Below are 18455 nucleotides of genomic sequence, written 5' to 3' on the forward strand. Positions count from 1 at the left end.
TAACTCAGTTGGATAAATAAGTACTTGAAACAGCCATCACCTTTAGACCTACCTATAAATTCTTGAAAGTACAATCAAATCCCAAATTAAAAAGACTTAAAATAATGATTGACAAAAATATTGCAAATGTGAGCAATTGACTGAACAATATAATTTTTTCCAGTATTCACAGAATTATAGGGAAATAAGATCAATAGCATTGTTAGGAACAATAAGGTTTCTTTGTTACCAATAGGTACCTGATAATATAAGCCTGTATAAAGATTGCATCATTAACTACTTAAATTTAAAGGATATTACATGCTTTAGCAACACGTATACCCAAATTACAATACAGAGATTAACATGGCTCTTGCTCAAGAATGATATGAAAATTTGCGAAGTATTCCATATTTTTCATTCTTCAGATGCAAGAAATGAAAAACAGTTATTAAAAAGTTGATTACAAAATTACAAATGTAACAATAAATGTAATTAGTATAATTAAATGTTAGTTTGACATCAATGTTTAAAATCTTCACCTTAGAAAGGCCTTTACATAGCATAATCTTTACAAATCTTTTGAAATTAGACAACTTTGTCATTTTCTCCCAAAGAAATAAAATAGTATAAGGACGTATATATAAGTATAAGGAAAAAAAGGAATCTTAAACTGCTTCTATCTGGAATGCAATCTGAAAGGACACACTAATGAACCTATATATTATAAAACAATATAGAATTCAGAGTATACCTAGGAAGAATAAAATAGATTATGGACGTTATACAAACATAGAATATAGAATATTTTATACTATACTATTTTCAGACAATGACCAGACATACTTTAGTTTCTGTACTACTCATTTCAACATATAAGTTAAATTATTTCTGATTAAAAAATCACCAACTCTGCAGAAATCATTATAGATGTATATAAAACTCTTGAATACATTTTGACATCAAAGGTAGGAAATTCACTTGGACGAATTCCACAGAATCCATGAATTTTTACAGTAAGATATTGCTGTTGCTGGGCACCAGTGGCTCACTCCTATAATTCTAGTTACTCAGAAGGCTGAGATCTGAGGATCTCTTTTCAAAGCCAGCCCAAGCAGGAAAGTCCGTGAGACTCTTATCTCCATTAAACAACTAGGAAGCTGGAAGTGGAGCTGTGGTTCAAGTGGTAGAGCACTCTCCTTCAGCTGAAGATTGCAGGGATAGCACCCAGGCCTAGAGTTCAAGCCCCACAACCAACCAAAAAAAGATTTATTTTATATAGATTGTGAAAATATTTTGTGTGGACACAAAGGATGGTCTGGCAATTTTGAAATTTAAGAAACTTAACCAAACCATTAGGACTGAGGAGAACAATTTGTACAGCCTTCCACAACTTAAAAGAGGTAGTGATACATACTTATCCTTTGGCAACATCAAATGCAGTTTCTTCCAAGTTGTTCGTCAGGCCTGGATTGACATAAGGGTTCAACAAAAAGGAGATCCAGATTATGCAAGTGGATCAAGAGGCCTTTAGTTTTGGCATTGGTATCTACATCATGATGAAGTAAAAAAGAAGCTACTCTAGTATTATTCCAGATATATGCACTGTGCAGGGGTGTCCAGCCATCTACAGTTACTGCATGTTTCCACTTGAGCAATCAACTCATGGACCATGTCTAACTGTCCACTGTAGGCTTCCCGATGAAGTGGGGTATATTCATCGTCATTCCTAGTATTCACATGAGTGGCCGTTTAGGAAAATAGTCTCACACTGTAGTAAGCCGATTATTTTCAGCAGCCCAAAGAAGAAATTTGCTTGGACCCTTCTCCATTTTTTCTTCCAATTGATACCATTCCTCACTTTTTCATATTGTTCCTCATCTTCATTAGAATTGCTGAACCAGAGACTTTGAGTGCCAGTGTGAATGAGGTGTCCATGTATTTCCCTAATAGTTCACGTAGGTTGAACTGTTCAGAAATATCCAGTGAATTTTCTGTAACTGTTTTTTTTACCATGATTTATTTTCTCTTTTTCCATTTTTATTACTCAAAATTATTCTAACAGAAGAGTAAGGAATTTAGGGAAAGCAGAGGAAAGATTCAAATGTACAGACTCAAAATGAGGACCATTGGTATCTTCATGTGCCGCTTATTCAAGGAATTAGAAAATATGAAATAATGCCTCCTATATAAAAGGCAAATGACAGAGCAGGACGTGAAATGAGGAAACCAAAAATATAAAAGCAAAATAAATTAGGATAATTATGTAGCAATCATATTATCTATGAGAACCATGAAAGAGAGAGAGGAAGAGAGAGAAAGATGTGCAATGACATAGCTACCCCAAAATCCATGCCTCTGATCAATTAATTGAGCAAACAAAATTTTAGTTTTTTAAATAGATGGGAATAGAATTTATGTATTTACTTGAAATTAGTAAATACATTTTTAGTATCCTACATAAAGAGACACAGCTTTGACCAAATTACAGATAAGAATCTAAATCCTTGATAATTCTAGTAATAGGTCTGACTGAAATCAGTTGAATCGCACTTTTTCTGTGCAGTGAAGGAATAGGTCCAGGCTAGGAAAGCAGCTAGAAAAGGCAGGCCGATTGTATCTGTGACAAAACTTTGTGGAAAATGGCATTGAGGATTAACTGCTTGCACTGGAAGCATGATTCTGAACTATTGCTTGCTGATTCTGAACTATTGTTTTGATCATCATATTCTCTAAAAAGAAAAAGTGACACTAAATAGCAAAGGACTACTAATACATTTTGATTCTAATTAAGCACCTTCAATCATCAAAATCACATGAAGACAATAGACAGGCCTACTTTTTTAGATGAAAACAAGTGTCTAAAAAAAAACAAGGAACTTAAGTAGTCATGCAAAGGACTTCGATTTTACTACTGCATTATACATGTTTTCTAATGTTGGGTAACAATAAATAATGGCTCTATTAAAAAGCTCTTAAAGCTCATACGTTCAATAGTGTGTTCTTTTACTCTATATCATGGTATTTTTTGTGTATGGCCTTAAGAAGAAATGTACATTACTAACTTGAATTTCTGACAGGACAATATCATCACTGTACATCTTGCTTTTATAATCTAAGTTTTAAATTATTGTCTGAATATGTTCATTAGATAAACATAAAAGAAAAAATAGAAGCCAAACTAAAGGCTCATGGCTTTAATCCTAGATAATCACAAAGATAAAATCTGAGGATTGAGGTTTGAAACCAGACCAAGAAAAAAAAAGTCCAGGGGCTGGGAAGGTGGCTCAGTGGTAGAGCTGTTGCCGTCCATGCATGAGGCCCTGGGTTAGATTCCCTGGCATCACATAAGAAAAAAGAAAAAAGAAAGCCGGAAGTGGCGCTGTGGCTCAAGTTTTAGAGCACTAGCCTTGAGCTGAAGAGCTGAGGGACAGCACACTCCTGAGTTCAGTTCTCACGACCAGACCCCCCCCCCAAACAAAAGAAAGAAAAGGAAAGTCCAGTAGATTCTGATTTGAAAGTAACTAGCAAAAGCTAGAAATGGAGCTGTGGTACAAGCAGTAAAATGTTGTCCTTGAGAAACTAAGACAAAAAAATAACAAATTCTGGGAGCCAGACACTGAGTTCAAGCCCTAGTATTAGCATCAAAAATGGATTAATTAATTAGGTAATTAATTAAATATAAATAAATTATTTGGTCACATGTGGAGAGGCAGGTAAAATGTAACACCCGTGGTGACTGGATTATGTATTATTTTGTAATAAGGCAAGTTATCATGTGTCCTAATCACTAATATTTTTTTGAACTTTTTTTGTAGAATAAACCCTGAATTTAGCATTCATGTATTTGTGTGTGTACATGAGCGCACATGTGTGTATGTGTATATGTATGCGTGTGCTGTTGCAATGTTGCTTGCCAATGTGGACAGTTTGAGGCTGAAAAGAGCTAACTGCGTTGCAATGTTTTCTTTATCAGCGTTCTGTCATTTCATTTCAGTGGTACCATCCTTCTGTACCTTTTATTTGTCAAATAATATCATCATAATCAAACCATTTACAACATTAAATTAGATAAAAGAGACTGCTTTCAACTCTTATTACATGTTAGGTGAGAAGATACAGACATAATTAGTAGTAAGTTATTTCTGTATGATGATTGTCAGTACAAAATATGAATTTGACCTCTTAAATTGTTTATATATTTAAGATACACTCATGAAGTGAGTTTGACTGACTTGACCAAAAAGTATTACTCTCTGGTTATTCCTGTGAAACACAAGGTGGATAAACTGTTTCCAGATTTCTGTTGAAAATAACTTACTTAGTAAGATCATACCTATTCTCACTAAGAGATAATCAACCCCATATTACATTTGAATATCCCATCTGATTGACTGAAAATAAGTATTATGGGTATGCTTGTTAGATATTTCTTTCAAAAACAAACAAGCAAAAATCATGTGTCATCTCCAGATTGTGGATGTATTTGAAGTTGATTTGTATATGCAATGGGATCTTCACAAATGGCTCTTTTGTGGGATTAACTATTGCAACCTTAACAAATACGGCTTTTAAATATCTTTTCCAATATAAATAACATCCCAGAGAGAGTCTTGCAATTTCTGAAAAGCCTTTGACTGTTTCTGTATTATTTCAGTTCATTGACTGTAGAGCTAAAGACATTTCTAAAATAAATATTGTTAAGATCTGAAAATGGAAGTATATAGGCTTTTTATGCATCATTTTATGAAAACCCAATTTTTATGAATGTAAATGAAATAGAATAAAAGAATGTAAGTGAATTTGGTAAGCTAATTGTTAGTATAACTTTGTTTTCTATTAACACAGTTCCTTGAATGTTGATGATGCAGTTAAATTATTTCCTTTGTGTCTCTGTACTTTAGTTGGTTTTAGAATCTTTATACTTATAAGAGAGAATTGTAGTATAAATAAAGTTCTTTAAAATGATTAGGATTAATCTTGTGTTTTGTGTCCTACTCCCAAGAAAATAAGTAATTTTCAAGTGTTAATACTTTATCATCATCATTATCATTATCATAAGACATTTTGAAAAAATGCAGTAGTATTGATGTCTTTTTAAACCAATTGTATTCACAAGTTAGCCTTTAATTCATAAGTCTTGGTGTCTATGAGTTTTAACCTCTCATTCCTAACATTAATGATACGTCAGACTGCATTCTGGGGTATATGAAAAGTAAAATATTTATCTGGGTTCAAATGTGATTTTCATATCAGTCTTGCTTTAAGAACATTTTAAAGTAATATATTTCCCTCAAAATGTTGGGTATAAAAAGCAATCAAAATGCTTCTAGTGGTAACCAACTTAGGTGAGCTACAATGTGGAAATGATTGGTCCATAAGATCTGCAGTCTATTTCCATCAGGAATTGGACAGGTCATTCTTTTAGTATTACTGTGTTAAACAGAGATGTGGTACGCAGGCAGTGCAGAGTAGAGTCACGGGATAGAATATGATTTCTACTATTTTGAGCAAGAAATCAAGAATGTTATAGTTTAGCAGTTCCTTTCAGCAGGGAGGTATAAATTGATTATGATCTTGGAGTTTTCATATTACAGTTACTTATTTTCTTTTCTTTTTTTTTCTTTTTTTGGTCAGTCGTGGGTCTTGAAATCTGGGCTTGGGCACTGTCCCTGTGCTCTTCCACTCAAGGTGAGTGCTCTACCTCTTGAGCCACAATCCCACTTCCGGCTTACTAGTGGTTTATTAGAGATAAGAGTCCAAAGGAGGAGGCTACAATGCTTGATAAGAAATGTACTCACTATCTTGCCCATGTAATTATAACCCCTCTTTACAGTATTTTCACAATAAAAAAAAAAAAGAAAAAAAAAAAAAAGGAGTCTCATGTTCATTTCTGGGCGTGCTGGATTTGAACCATGATCCTCAGATCTCAGCCTCTTGAGTAGGTAGGATTTCAGACGTGAGCCACCAGCACCCACCTTAGTTACCTATTTCCTAACAAAGTTAAAGTGAAATATTATTAGAGTGTGCACAACAATTTTGGGAAATTTTCTTAGAATTAGTAGTCTGAGTGCTGATATTTTAGTCATAAAATAGAATGAGGTTATTTGATATGGTGGGAATGGGCCTCAAGCTAACACTTACCATGTGTGCAATCTTGTACTAGTAATTCCAACTCAGAAGTCTTCAATATCATCATCTTAGAATTAAAAATAGAAGTAGTTCCACTTTATGGGATTATTGTGAGGACTAAATTAGATACCATAGGTAAAGTGCTTGGAAAAACAAGCAGTATTTAATACTTTCTACCTGTTATTTTATCATGTGATGAATTCTAATATTTTTACTATGATTTTTATATTGTGTCTATTTAGGATATGCAATGTGCTGTATTAATATTCATTGAGTTGTTCACTTTTCTGTCATTATGAGAAAAACACCTGCAAAGAAAATATCTGAGGAGGAAATTATTATATTGACTCATGGTTTAAGAGCACAAAGTTTAAGAGCAGATATCCCCATTGTTTTTAATTATATTTTATTAAATAGTTGTACGAAGGAATTTCCATTCAGCAAATCAGTTTGTAAGTACAATGGATCTTTACATAACTTTCCCACACCCTTCCAAACCTCACCCCACTTTTTTTTTTTTTAGTTTCCTGCTATCTGCATTGAATATTATGCCTTAACTCTCTTCCTCCATAGCTCTCTTCATTCCTTCCCTTTGACTTCCCCTCACATCTTCCAAGTGATAGTTTTCTGGTATTCATTTTATAGGATTAAAAGTTCAATTTTATAAGAAATTACACCTTTTAACTTCTCTGCAAATAGCATGGTTTGGATAATACTGTTTGTAAACTTGCATAAAGTTCTAGCTTCCAAATACACAAAAGAACGTGGGTCCTTTGTGTGTCTGGCTCTGACGTAGTTTACTTAACTTATTTGTAGATCTATCCATTTCTTCGCAAATGATGTAACAGTCTTCATAATGGATGGGTGCAATCCAATTGTGTATATGTGCCAAACATTCTCCAACCATTCCTCCCCAAAGGACATCTGGGCTGTTTCCATAACTTGGCTATGGTGAATAGTGCAACAGTGAACATATTTGTGAAAGTGATTTTACTGTAACCTTTTGGAAAAATTCATCACTATCTTTCTGGGAGCAATCGTCTAGCCAAGTTTACAGAATAAGCACATCACTCCCTTCATCTCTATCACAAAGTTTTGCAAGTCCTCAAAAACAAATTAACTCCTCCTAATGATCTCAATAAGGTAAAACCACACGGTGCCCATATTTTTTCAAAACATTTTTTCATAATTATTTAGTGAGAACCTGCTATGTACTTTACTAATGTGGGAATGAGGGAAATGACAATAAAGTAAGAAATATGTAATTTAATTACCTATTATCATATTTTAAATCTTTTTCAGCTCTAACTCATAGCCTCACTTACTATTATTTTAATCTTTATTTGATTGCTTCATCTCTCCCCTAAATTATAACAGGTGATATAAATATAAAGGCAAAAAGTGTGGTTTGATTTTGACACTCATGTGTGAGGATGCACAATATGAGCAAATAAATGGATTGGAATTAATAATTATTATCCATTTTGTTAAAGTAAAGGTGGTTTCTCCAAACTGATTCTCGCAATACATATTCCATTCAACAAGAAACATGTGACAATTCCCTTTTTTTTGCTCCTCATTAACTTTTGTTTCCATTTTATTTTATATCGAAGGATGATTTCATAAATCTACTATAGATGCAATAGTAGATGTTAAAATATTTCTATCTGTATGCATTGATATAAACATACACACATATACAGGACATAATGATAATTTATAACTTCTTAACTGTACAATTTACTAAATTATTAAAAACATAGATGACTTATGCCTGGAATCCTGGTTACTTGGGAAGCTGAGATCTGGTGATCATAGTTTGAAGCCATCCTGGGCAGGAAAGTCCAAGAGCCTCTTTTCTCCAAACAACCAACAGAAAATCAGAATTGGAACTGTGGCTCAAAGTAGTAGAGTGGTAGCCTTGAGAGAAAAAATTCAGAGACATTACCCAGGCTCTTAGTCCAAGAACTACAATCTACCTAAAAAAGTCTATTTAATTTATCCCTGGGTAATCGAGTATTTCCATCACCCAAATGTAGATCCATGCTCATTTACAAGGTAACACTGTTATGTCTGGAGTACCACATAACATTATCACTTAAGTAGAAAACATTGCAACATGGGTTCATTCTATCTCTCTCATGGATTTTTCTCCACTCAAATACTCAAATGTTACAATTATTCCAATTATTTAAAGCCATAGCTTTTTTCTTTAATACCCATAATATTAGAGTTTGAATTGAGTGTCTTGTTTCTCCTAAATGGGTGTTCGTATCATTTTGTCATGCTCCCAGACAAAAATTATCCTGATTAATTTTCAGATAGAATCTGGATTCTTACTTGTGTATGATCCTGGGCTCAGTCCACTTGGTGTTATTTTTCCTGGAATTTAGAATAACAGTTGCCTGGAATTGTGTACAGATTGTTCTGCCAGTCTGGACTTTAACCACTATCCTCACAACAGTACACTCCCATATAGTCAGGATTTTCATAAGCTTATCATAGCTGATTTTTAAAATATCTGTGCATTTCCTGCAGGTTCTTGAGTACTGAATTAATTTGTGTTTTTTTTTTGTTGTTTTCTTTCATTTGAAAGTATGTGTTGAGTTGCTCCTCTCTTTTTTTTGTTTCTTCCACTCATGTTCTTACCTAAAGTGCTGAGAAACCAATTGTGCTTTCTCAAGATAGTGAAGGTGAACATTACTTAGTCCAAAGCAATTTCAGTAATATTTAAACACCTTCATATCTATGAATGGTGTACATATGCTAAGTGCTGAGAAGAGTCTTTTTATTTTCACAGTTGTCTTTGGCATACACAGACAGATCATGAATTATATGAAGATAATAAAACTACAGATGTTTGCCTGGAGGAGAAAAACCTATTATTAATTGTTTGACAGTGGATTCTTTCTCGTGAAAGAAATATGCTGCTTTATGCAAGATTTCACAAAATCATATTGATAGGAAGAACCTAAACAATCATCTAACACTACAGAGTTGAGGGAGATGAATTGACCTCCTGAATAATTTACTTTTGGGTCAAATAAAAGCATAATGATTTGTAGTAAATAGGTGCTTAGCTGAATTTGTCAGTTTGTGAACTAATACAGGTAAATAAAGTACAGCAAGGTAAGAAAATAAAGAACTCTGTATTGAAATACATATTTGTGTGTATGTGTGTGTATGCACACTTGTCATGTACACACACGCACATGTGCATGTGCTCATGCATGCATTCATCATTCCTGTGGCTGATAGTGCCTGAGCACTATCCATAGGATTCTGTGACCAAGGATAGTGCTCTACCACTTGAGCCACTGCTGCACTTCTGGTTTTTTGGAGATAATTGCATGTATTTTCATGATTGGAAAGGCTTTGAACAGTGGTCTTCAGATCTCAGCCTCTCAAGTAGTTAGCTAAGCTGATTCAGCCTCTTAGTAGCTAGTTAAAATTCTGCCTGTCCTGTATGCTTCACTGCTCTTCTATTCTTTTCCTGCGATAATCACAAGCCTAAGTCATATATGTGTCTAATTTCTTTAAAAATACTGTTACTGCTCGGCACCAGAAGTTCCCATCTGTACTCTTAACTACTGAGGAGGCTTGAGAACAGAACCCAGGCCAAATTTTAGTGGCCTTCCTTCTCAATCTATAACTGGGTGCATTGGATCATTTCCACCATCCTGTACTATCCTAGAGACTAAGATTAAAGGACTGCAGGATCCAGGCCAGCCAAGGTAGGAAGCTAGACAAGATGATGTGCAATTCTGATGCTATTGATGATGAGAAGGCTCAAAGGACAGATCAGGTGCATGTTCTTGTGGAAAGGAAACCCCTATATTAAAATTAACCACTGATATGGTGCCATCCTAGCAAGAACAATATCCCAAGTGGAAATCCCCACAATTTATCACAATCAAAATAAGCATATACATTTACATCCAAAAACTTAGTACAATCTGTTCTTTGCTCTAATATCATCTTTATCTCATTATCATATAATGTGACAGAATAGTTTCTTCATTAAACTTATGATATATTTAAAAGACCTAGAAAATTCTTTTTCACTTTTTAAGTGCAAACGAATGGTATATTGCCTCATTTCTTAAATATTTGACTCCCACTGAAAATTCATATAATGTTTATTATAGTAATATATTCAGATTTATTACTTTTCTTTGTAAAAGTTTTTACATTTTTTCTTCTCTTATGAAATTTAAGTATTTAAATATTATCATCGAAGTATATTCTTTGAATACTTGGGGCAGTTTCCTACAACGTTTTTAACTAATATCTTCTAAGAATTTTTAATAGGTGTATTATTTGGTTTATTTTTAATTTCTATTTAATTTTATTGTAAAGGTAATGTACAGAGGGCTTACAGTTACTTAAGTAAGGTAATGAGTACAATTCTTATGGAAGGAACATTGATACCCCCTCATCGATTTTTGTTGTACACTCAAACAACTTCTGATGCTGTTGCTGTTGCTATTGATCAATGGGTACTTTTGCTTCTTTGTTCATGCGGTTTTTATTATAAAAATTTATATACAGAGGGTGTACAGTTACTTAAGTCAACTAAGTGTGCACTTCATTTCATTTTCTAAATGTCAAATTTTGAACATAATTACTTATTTTCTTTTGTTTCTTTAATGTAATTTTTTAAGAGTTGTAGGATTAGTTGATTTACTTTTGCGTGATTTTTACACATGTAAATTATTCAGACACATATATTTTGCTTTTAAAATATTTAATATGTGAATATTTAAAATTGTTTTCCTAATTTTATATGGTTGTTGAATTTAAATAAATCTATGTTCTTATAGTTATAAACACATTGTTACAGGTAACAAATAGTTACTGTATTTTCAAGAAGCACATACTTTATTAAGAAAGGCTTCATTACCTGGTCACTCTTTTGTAAATATTTGTACTTGAATTAAAAATGTTTGAACTGGGCATGGTGATTTGTGGCTTCCATTTTCTAGCTATGGTAGGAACTGCAAAAAGGGTTTGTAATTCGGGAAAGCCTGAGAAACTAAGAGACCTTTTTATAAAAATATCCAGAGTAAAAGGATTAGAGATATATCCATCCATAGCGGGATATAGAGTGCCTGGATATAATATTCTAAATCTTGAGTTAAAACACCAGTAACATCAATCTTTTGTCAAAAGGATATATGTTTCACAATGTTTATTATTTAAAACTTGTTTGCAAAATTCTCATGTCTTCTATTTCTTAATTTTCAATTTACTTAATCCATCTGAATCCAAGTATATTGTGATTATTTTATTTCTACTAAACTTTTAAATAGTATAAGCAATATTATGATTTCATATATTAACCTACTTTTACTATTTGTGATAATTTCCTCTATTTAATATGATAATATCAATATTCCAAATGTGTGTATGTAGTGTGTATGTGTGTGTGTTTATGTGGTATTTTTGTGTATGTGCTTTCTGTGTACTTTGTAATGCTTGGGAGATCATACCATTGTTTCACATATGCTAGGCCAATGTTTTACCACTGAACTATATCGTATAGTTATAATGCACAAAGTTTTTTAATTATGACTTTTAAATTTTCATTGCTAGTATGTTTTTTCAAAATTATGTATAATAAAATGTGTACTATATTATATTCACGTTAGCAATTTTTAATGTTATTTTATTGTTATTTAGAATATTTCCACGGCGTTTCCTTTTCGATACTCTTGTGTTTGTTATTGATAAAGGTTTTACTTTGCTTATTTTCTCTCTTCATTGTATTTGCCTTCAGAGTTTACCTATTCTTTCTCTTATTTATTAGGAAATTAATTATCATATTCCTATTACAATTTCATTACATTATAAGAGGTCTAAAGAATGTTTTACTTTCTATTTTATTTTCCCCACCTTCTCTGATTCTCAGTACACACTATTATGTGTATTCAAAAGAACCTTGATTTAGGTCACTTTGAATATTTTCCTCCTTCTTTTCTCTGAAGTCTTTTTGATTTTTGAAACACAATACCAATGACATACAGCTCCTATGTGGCCCATCATTCTTTCCCCTCTCACTCCCCTATGTCTTACAGCTCAAGTCGTTATCATTCAGATTTTTTAGGCTATAGTCTTATCTAAATCTGAATTCATTCCTAAATTAGTTTTAGTTGCTTGAAGCATTGCCTAAAGACATTTTTCTATATATAATGTCTGGGATCTTGTGTTTCACAAGCTACACAATATGAGTGACTATCAAACATCTAGATATCTCTGTAGAATATTGGTCCACCTGCTCAATAAACTCATATGTAAATTCAAAGAATACAGGCCAGTCAGAACAATCTTGTAAAATGGTGTAGCTTGAGCCCTCATATAAGATTTGAATCTTATTACCATGTTCAGTAGTGAAGACAACATATCTCTACTATAAGAACAGACACATAGAAAAGTGTAACAGATTTATTAGAAATAAATTCTTAGTTTTATGGTCAATAGATTTTGAAAAGGATGCCATGACTTTATGAAATAAAAATAGAATCTTAAATAGGTTTATTGGCACTATTGCCTCCATAGATTTAAAGAATGATTTTAGACTACTACATCAAACCTTATACAAAAATTTAAAATAAAAAGTGATTATGAAACTAAATGTGAGATGTAAAAACCTATAAACATTCATGACATTAAATCAGTAAAGGTTTCTAAAAATTTGACATGGAAAGTATTAGTTGCTAAAGAAAAGCAATAATAAACTGGTTAATATCAACTGGTAACCTTTCATAATTCTATGAAATAAGTGAAAACATATCCAACAGATAGAGGACACGTATTTTTCAATGCTACAATGTTAATACTACAATGTTCCTGAGTCTTAAGTACTTTTACACCTTCTAACACTATATAAGTTTTTCCCAGCAGGATAGCTTTTAAAAAACATATGTAAGTTAATAGTAAATAGTAGGAGCATATGAATTAAGCTCCTCATTAGGATCTAAGAACAAATATAAAAAACTCACTAGTATGATCATCATATAAAAAATGACAAAAATATAGTAATGCATTTGTGGAGAAATTGATATACTCCACATATCAGAATGATTTGTATAATACTGCAATCATTTTAAGCAGCAAATTTTCGAGTCTTCAAAAGGTGAAAGAGAATTGGATGATCCAGCCATCACACTTCTATGTATGTATTAAAGAGAAGTAAAATCACTTGTTTGGACTGGGAATGTAGTTCATTGACAGTGCACTTGAATAGTATGTGTGAGACCCTGGAAATAATCCCCCAAAACAAACTTTGAAAAGACACACTATAGAGGATGTACGTTGCAAAAATTCCTGTAACTGAATTTTATATCTATTTTAATGTCTGTTCTAAAATTTACAACATTTCTATTTGAAGAAATGCAAGTTTGTGAAAATTAGGCTTGGAAAACCTGTGATTGTACAATTCACTTCCAAAGCACTAAAATGTATACAATAAAAGGAGATAATACATTGCATATAAATTATATGAGAGCAAAAATAAAAATTATTGTTAAAAATACTTTACACAAATTGCAGAATATCTGAAAAGATATTTTCAGAGTTGGCTAAAAAAAACTACAGCTTTTTAAAAAAGATGATATTTCTGTTTATTTTGAGTTTATTTTTTGGTCTATCGTTTTGAGTTTATGCAGAGATAACTCAATCAAAAAGTGTATGTGATAAATGGAATATCTAGGAATTATGCATCACTTATGAGTAACTGATAACCTTTTCTGGAAGAAACTTTTAGCAAATGACAGAAGACCCAAATCTATGCATCTGCATTTTATGAAAGCCATATGTTACTTGTTCAATCCAATTGCTTTTCTCTACTTTGCTAGGAAGAAAAAGTATTCTCAGGTTAAGAGGCAATAGCAGTGAAAAGAAACAAAATAGACAATCATCTTGATTTATTCGTGAAAATATCAAATAAAATAAAACAATTCCACTCAATCGACTCCAAATTTGGTATCTATGAAGATGTTCCTGATTGCCAACATCCATTGAATTTTTGGAATTTTAATTTCTACCAACATATGAAAACTGGAACAAGAAAAAAATTACAGTCTTAGAGCAAATCAGCCTTGGAATAATTTTCTTAATTGTTGTGAAATTACAGAAGAATTGGTACTTAAGAAAATGATCCTTTCCTATGGAAATCAGTTAAAAATGGTTATCACTTATTATAATTCCAATACCAAACAAGAGTAATTTTATATAATCATTAAAATATCATTTCTTACTATTGTAAAATAGAATAAAAGATCAGTCTCAATATATTATCATTATTCTTAATTTCTAATCATTATCTAAATATCTTAAACAATCTAAATATTCATGTCTTTAACATAGACGTAAATATTCTATACTTTCTTTTTTTTGGGGGGGGGGTCCGGTCGTTGGGCCTGAACTCTGGGCCTGGGCGCTGTTCCTCAGCTCTTCAGCTCAAGACTAGTGCTCTACAACTTGAGCCACAGCACCAATTTGGGCTTTTTTCTTTTTGCTAATGTGGTGCTGAGGAATCAAACCCAGGGCCTCATGCATGCAAGGCAAGCTCTCTAGCACTGAGCCACTTTCCCAGCACCAAATATTCTATAATTTTTACTTAACATTTTCCAGGTGCATGTATTCATGTTTCTAAGAAATGTTCATAGCAGTTAAAAGATGTTTTGTGAAATTAATGTGCTATATTTTGTTGTTTTTGTTGTTGTTGTTGTTTGTAATTCTTGGCATTGTCCCTAAGCCTTTTAGTGCTCAAAGCCAGCACTCTACAACTTGAAGCACAGAGCTAATTCCTGTTTTTAGTGGTTAATTGGAGAAAGAATCTAACAAGTACTTTTCTGTCTAGGCTAGTTTCAACAAAATTCTAAGATCTCATTACCCAGAATAGCTCGAATTATAGGTGTGAGTCACTGGCAATTGTTTTATGTGTTTTTAAATTTTTAAATATGTTTTATGATATTTGTTTCACTATATTGTATACTGTTCTACACATAAATTTAGATATAGGTATATATTTCTGATGACAATGATCTCTAAAAATGTATGGTTTTCTTTTTTTTCTTTGATTGGAGCTTTAAAAAAAAAAATTGGTAGAATACCGTACAGAGGAGTTACAATTACATGGGCAATATAACGAGTACATTTCTTATCAAGTATTGTTGCCTCCTCTTTGTTTCCACTTCTCATCCCTTCCCATACTCCTTCCACCTCCCTCCACCCAATCCTCCCCCCCACCATAGTTGTAAAGTTTGTTTTTCGAAACAACGACTTGTACATCTCATTGTTGCAATGGGTCCACCTGTATCTCTATTTATAAGATTTGTTTTTGCCCTTTCCCTCCAGAAATTTTACAAACATCAAATACAGTGAAAGCAGGGGGGAAGGACATTCAAATGAACAAAAAATCATCTTATGAATATGTTCTAAGCAATCTCAAGAACGAAGAAAACATTTGAAGTCGAATCTTATCTCTTAAAACCTACCAGTTTTAAGAGATAAGATGAAGGACAAAATTTCTCTTAGAGACCAATATATCTTCAACATATTTGGTTCTAAGCATTCCGTCTAAGGCATATTCAACATCTAGTGAAACTTGTGCTGGCTGTAACTATGTGTCTTTCTCCATGTGTTCATGTACACATGGGTATAAGTATGTGTGCATTTGTGTGTATAGTAACATACATGTGTACACATATAAGGGCTTATACACATATATGTATATATAAATAACTATACATTTAAAATATATGTGCACACACTAATATATATATATATATATATATATGCACACACACACATATATCAGGTGTTCAGTGATTTAACCTACAGTTCCCAGCACATTGTCATTCTCACAAAGTGTACATGATAAACTGCTCTGAGGTTCTGTGGTATATAATGTGTATCACTTTGTACTCATTTCCCCCATTACCTTGTTTCTCATCCCTGTGAACAACTTCAGTCTATTTTCCATAGGACAGCTTTGTTTTCATTACATGTAGTTACTTACTGATAATAAAATAAAAAGGTTGTTTTTAAAGAAAAAGAACTTTTAGGTCACAGGTTAAAAGTATCATATTCATCCCAATGATTCATATGAGATAAAATTTATAATTGTGGTAAAAGAGAAAAGGAATTTCCTAGATCTGTTGTTTTGCCATTTAGAATGACAGAGAATAATATCACGTCACTGCTATAACTCTTAAAGAATGCAAGGGTAACTGATGGTCCCTATCATGTTCCTACAAAACCAGTGGAACCTGAAAGATAATAGTAGACTAGCAGAAATTCTAAGTAGCAGACATTCAACATGAAAGAGAAAGAGAGAAAATGAGAGTGAAAGAGAGAGAGAAGTATCATAATACTGAAAGTGCATAACAGATAAAAAAGAGCTGTATGAGAATACTCATACTGCTATCCTTAGATTCTACATGTACGTTTGAATGTATTTGATGTATGATAACCCATCAACATAAAATATAAAGTAATTTTGATAAAACATAAAAATGACTCAGAACAAATTATAAATGCTAAAACAATCTTCACAGAAGTAAACTCTCAGAGATATTTCATGACTTTGAAAAGAATAAAGTAGCTTTGGTTAATAAAAATTTAGAAATATGACAATTCACAAAAATATAAAATGATATTCATATATTTCATTATGTAACCCAAAGTAGAAAACAAATGTTGTTTAGATGATTTTTTAAAACACAGTATCTCAGGTGCTGGGAAGGTGGCATAGTGGTAGAGTGCTTGCTTTGAATGCATGAGGCCCTGGGTTTGATTACTCAGCACCACATAAGCAGAAAAAGATGGAAGTGATACTGTGCATCAAGTGGTATCGCTTGATAAAATTTTTAATCAATATTTTGTTCTTAATTTTGTTCTTTGTAAATTCATGTGCACCTATAAAAAATGCTGTGACAATCCCATTAACATCCTCAAAGTACCTCTTAATGATGACTTAAAAAGTTGTATTATAGTACAAGAAAAAGAATGCTACAAATAAAGAAAACCAATAATTAAATATTAATGATTAATAAAGTAAAAAAAAATTACCAGTGTTTCCAGGACTTGAAGTGTATTACATATTAGATTTTTACTATTTTCTCGTATTCCTGTACATTTAAAACTGGCTAAGTTTATGATGTTCAACAAGAGTTTCATAGGCGATGAGTAGGCTTTAACATTACCCACTAAAATTAGTATATATGGCTCATTTTATCGTTTGTACATGGCTTATATCATCATTTGTTCTTCGCTAACATAAAAAGTATGGAACCCCTAAAGTTTTAACAGAAACTGTGTAATTAGCAAAGTCTTAACTCTTCATTCTGCTTCTTTAGACAAAGACTTTGCAACTTCTCAGTAAAGTTTCTATAAACTCTGAAATGTATATATTTAGTAGTATATGTCTGCTAATATAAATCTTAAATAGTTTATGGAAAAGTATTTTCACCTGCCAGTCTTCATTTTGGCATATATAAGCAAATTCTCAAAATTAAATGTTTAAACAGTAAAACTTTAACAAATCTTTACACTTGCTGCAGTGTTCATTATGGCAGGTGCCTTGTATACAATAATTGAATTCCTCCTCCTACAATTTCTTGAACAACAAATATCTGGAATTATTTTGTTGTGGACAGGTTAATCTTGACTTTATTCTTAATTGTGTGCTTATGGAAGAAATACATGATTCTAAAATTTCACGACAATTCTTTTGAACTTACTTTTTCTTTAATTGTCTAGTTTAAGAAAATCAGTTGCACTTTAGAGATAAAAAAAATGTCCTGTGCTCAATTTGGCAGGACATACACTAAAATTGGAACAATATAGACAACATTAGCATGGCAGCAGTGCAAGGATTACAAATGCAAATTACTGAAGCATTCCATTTTTACAACAACAGCTGGAGGCAATGTGGCCAGAAGGGAACCCTACTGCATTATTTGTGGGAGTGTAAACTTGTCCAACCACTTTGGAAATTAGTGTGGAGGTTCCTCAAAAGAGTCCATATAGAGCTCTCCTATAACCTAGCAATCCCACTTTTGTGCATTCACCCAAATCACCACACGCAAGACCATATTAAAACTACCAGCACAACTATGTTTATTGCAGCATCATTTAACATAGCTAAGATATGGAACCAAACTCGATTCCCCTCAGTAGATTAATGGATCCAGAAAATGTGTGTGTTTGTGTGTGTGTGTGTGTGCATGCGTGTGTGTACATGAATTGTATGCCTACATCAGAAAGAATGGCATCACCCAATTTGTTAGGAAATGGAAAGACTTGGAAAAAATTATATTAAATGAAGTAAGCCAAGT

At 32.5% G+C, this 18455-nt stretch overlaps 1 non-coding gene and 1 pseudogene across 1 annotated transcript; both read left to right on the forward strand.

Annotated features, from left to right (window-relative positions):
* The first annotated feature begins 300 nt into the window (after window positions 1-300).
* On the forward strand, window positions 301-397 carry LOC122096656 (annotated as a pseudogene).
* A 17523-nt stretch (window positions 398-17920) lies between these two features.
* On the forward strand, window positions 17921-18027 carry LOC122096655. The gene has a single exon (XR_006145357.1). It is a non-coding gene; the product is annotated as a U6 spliceosomal RNA (small nuclear RNA).
* Window positions 18028-18455: the final 428 nt, after the last annotated feature.

The sequence above is a fragment of the Dipodomys spectabilis genome, unplaced genomic scaffold (genome assembly GCF_019054845.1).
Source record: "Dipodomys spectabilis isolate Male_0828 unplaced genomic scaffold, ASM1905484v1 ptg000383l, whole genome shotgun sequence".
NCBI classification, from domain to species: domain Eukaryota; kingdom Metazoa; phylum Chordata; class Mammalia; order Rodentia; family Heteromyidae; genus Dipodomys; species Dipodomys spectabilis.